The sequence below is a fragment of the Charadrius vociferus genome, unplaced genomic scaffold (assembly GCF_000708025.1).
Source record: "Charadrius vociferus isolate BGI_N301 unplaced genomic scaffold, ASM70802v2 scaffold29, whole genome shotgun sequence".
Lineage (NCBI taxonomy): Eukaryota > Metazoa > Chordata > Aves > Charadriiformes > Charadriidae > Charadrius > Charadrius vociferus.
In genome coordinates, this window is record NW_009650180.1 from 98,241 (window position 1) to 102,246 (window position 4,006).

Here is a 4,006-nt window from a genome sequence, read left to right on the forward strand (position 1 = left end):
CTGAGGAGAAGGACTTGGGGGTGTTGGTGGATGAGAAGCTCAACATGAGCCAGCAATGTGTGTTCACAGCCCAGAAAGCCAACTGCATCCTGGTCTGCATCAAAAGAAGCATGGCTAGCAGGTTGAGGGAGGTGATTCTTCTCCTCTACTCTGCTCTCGTGAGACCCCACCTGGAATATTGTGTCCAGCTCTGGAGCCCCCAACATAAGGAGGACATGAACCTGTTGGAGAGGATCCAGAGGAGGGCCACGAAGATGATCAGAGGGCTGGAGTAACTCTCCTATGAAGACAGGCTGAAAGAGTTGGGGCTGTTTAGCCTGGAGAAGAGAAGGCTCCGGGGAGACCATATAGCAGCCTTCCAGTATCTGAAGGGGGCCTACAAGAAAGCTGGAGAGGGACTTTTTGCAAGGGCATGTAGTGATAGGATGAGGGGTAATGGCTTCAAACTGGAAGAGGGTAGATTTAGATTAGATATTAGGAAGAAATTCTTCACTGTGAGGGTGGTGAGGCACTGGAACAGGTTGCCCAGAGAGGTTGTTGAGGTCCCATCCCTGGAGGTGTTCAAGGCCCGACTGGACGTGGCCTTGGGCAACCTGGTCTAGGGGAAGGTGTCCCCGCTTATGGCAGGGGGGTTGGAACTAGATGATCTTCAAGGTCCTTTCCAACCTAAACTGTTCTATAATTCTATGACCTTTGGCCTCATGGCGGACCCACGCTTGAGCAGTCTGTTCCTGAAGGACTGCACCCTGTGGAAAGGACCCATGCTGGAACAGTTCTTGAAGAACATTGGAGCAGTTCGTGAAGGCCTGTGGAAGGGATCCCATGTTGGAGCAGGGGAAGATTGTGAGGAAGGCACGGCGGAGACAACGTGTGATGAACTGACCTCAACACCCATTCCCCATCCCCCTGAGCTGCTCAGAGAGAGGAGGAAGAGAAAATCTGGAGTGAGGTTGAGCCCAGGAAGAAGCGAGGGGTGGAGGGAAGGTGTTTTAAGATTTGTTCTTATTTCTCATTATCCTACTCTGTTATTAATTGTCAATAAATTAAATTAATTAGCCCAAGTCGAGTCTGTTTTGCCCATGACGGTAATTGGTGAGTGATCTCCCTGTCCTTATCTCGACCATATTTTCTCTCCTCTGTCCAGTTGAAGAGGGAGAGAGAGAGAGCGGCTTATTGGGCACCTGGCATCCAGCCAAGGTCAACCCACCACAATACATATATATAGTTTACATTGTATACTGGACAGTCATGCTTAAGTAAGCATGACTAAAGGACCCCAGCTCATTGCAAGGAGGAGGACAGCCCCCACCCTGAAGAATAAAGGATACCCCTGGACTACCAAGATAACGCCAGCATCCTAGCCCCTCTAACACCTCTGTGAAACCCTCCCATTATCTGGCATCATAGATAAATAACCGTAAGAAGACCGACTCCAGGGATGTCTAGATCAAGAAAGAAGCAGATGAATGATGATGCCATAGAATTATAGTTGCTTTGCGAAACAGTAGCATGTGTGTGTTTAATTTGTGATTGGTCAAATCATGTTGTACCTGAATGCTTGAAAGATATAACAACCCTATGTAAAACCGCATTCGGGGTGCCCCAATTTGAATGGGACATCTCATGCACATGAATAAAGAATGACTCTTGTAATTCTATACTTTGCGTCCTATCCTCTCTCCTAGATCAGTATGGGCCAGTTGCAAAATTTTCATTATTTCAAAATTACTTGGGAAGACAAACGGCATAACTCTGAACATCCCCCATTCCTCCTCCTTTCCCTGAGCTTTTATTTCTGAGCATAATGTCATATGATACGGAATATCCCTTTGGTCAGTTTGGATCAGCTGTCCCAGCTGTGTCCCCTCCCAACTTCTTGTGTACCCCCAGCCTATTCACTGGGGGGCAGAGTGAGAAAAAGAAAAGGCCTTGAGATGTGCAAACACTGTTCAGCAATAGCTAAAACATTGATGTGTTATCAACACTGTTTTAGTCACAAATACAAAACACATGCAGGCTGGTATGAAGAAAATTAACTCCATCCTAGCCAGACACAGTACAAGACCATTCCTGAGAACAAAGCATATTTTTGTTATTAAGTGCTATTCTCCAAAACCAGAGAAAAAGATGTCCTATGTTTCACAAAACAGCAACTTCTGCAGTCATTTCGAAAACCATTTCTTTCTCTGTACTTCATGCCCTACTTGGCATAGATGCACAAAATTACTTCTAGACAACACTATAGACAATTTTGTACATTAAATAATAAAATACCATTTAAAACATCACAACATGAAATAAATAATTATTTGACCAAATCCCATTATGTCTCCTACTGACCCTGAAGCTAATGAAAACCAAGGATATTGCTCTTTTGATAGCATTAAGATTTTTTTTGCATAGTAAAAAATTGTTAGACTCCAGAACTACAACATTTTGCAATAGCAGAGGAAGGGAGAGTTCAAATGGAAATTTTCATCTCATGCAGAAATTAAATTTGGAAGAAAAATACTGTCTGGAATTTTTCATAGAGCACATAAATTTATGATTTCATTGTTTCAATTATTGTTTATTTTTATGCTGCAAAGAACTTCTGAAGCTTGTGTAAAATTCTATATATGAAAAATACTACTTAGCATTTCTAGAAAAATTTTCCACTATTCTTTTCAACAGAAGTATCTGAGCTATTAGGAGTAGGCATTTCTCTACTCAAGAGAGAGAATATAGAGGGTACACACCAGGAGGCACCCTGTGGTTTTACCTGTGTGAACACAGAGAGGACATGAGGAAGTGGGATGGACAACCTAACTCGACCCTACAGGCACAGGTACATGAGTTGCAAGGAAGAACAATCACAAAAGGGGGTCCCTCCAGGAAAAGTGCCGCTCCGGTTTCCAGCGGGCAGTTCCCCAAACAGAGTAGAAGGCCTGATCTTACCTCCGATCCTCTTGAAGGGACTTCCAAGTCATTTCTGCAACAAGCGAGTAACGGATACTATGACCAGGATTAGAGGGGCCCTGCCTCCAGCCAGGTGGGGGAATGGGACAACCGTGTTTATTGGACTGTGTGGTTTCGATGGCCTGGCACATCAGACCCACAGGAGTATAAGTCTCTAGTGGATACCGGTGCACAGTGTACCCTAATACCATCAAGCTATAGAGGGGCAGAACCCATTTGTATTTCTGGACTGACAGGGGGATCCCAACAGTTGATGGTATTGGAAGCTGAAGTGAGCCTAACTGGGAGTGAGTGGCAAAAGCATCCCATTGTGACTGGCCCAGAGGCTCCGTGCATCCTTGGCATAGACTACCTCAGGAGAGGGTATTTCAAGGACCCAAAAGGGTACCAGTGGGCTTTTGGCATAGATGCCTTGGAGATGGAGGAAATTAAACAGCTGTCTACCTTGCCTGGTCTCTCAGAGGACCCTTCTGTTCTGGGGTTGCTGAGGGTCGAAGAACAACAATGACCAGTAACACCCGCTCACCCTTTAATAGTCCCATATGGCCAGTGCGAAAATCTAATGGAGAGTGGAAGCTAACAGTGGACTATCGTGGCCTGAATGAAGTTATGACACCGCTGAGCGCTGCAGTGCCGTACATGCTAGAACTTCAATATGAACTGGAGTCAAAGGCAGCCAAAAGTATGCTTCAACTGACATTGCTAATGCCTTTTTCTCTGTTCCTGTAGCAGCAGAGCGCAGGCCACAGTTTGCTTTCACTTGGAAGGGTATCCAATACACCTGGAATCGATTGCCCCAGGCGTGGAAACACAGCCTCACAATTTGCCATGGACTGATCCAGACCACACTGGAACAGGGTGAAGCTCCGGAACACCTGCAATACATTGACGACATCATCGTATAGTGCAACACAGCGGAAGAAGTTTTTGAGAAAGGGAATAAAATAGTTCAAATCCTTCTGAAAGCTGGCTTTGCCATAAAACGAAGTAGGGCCAAAGGACCTGCACAAGAGATCCGGTTTTTAGGAATAAAATGGCAAGATGGACG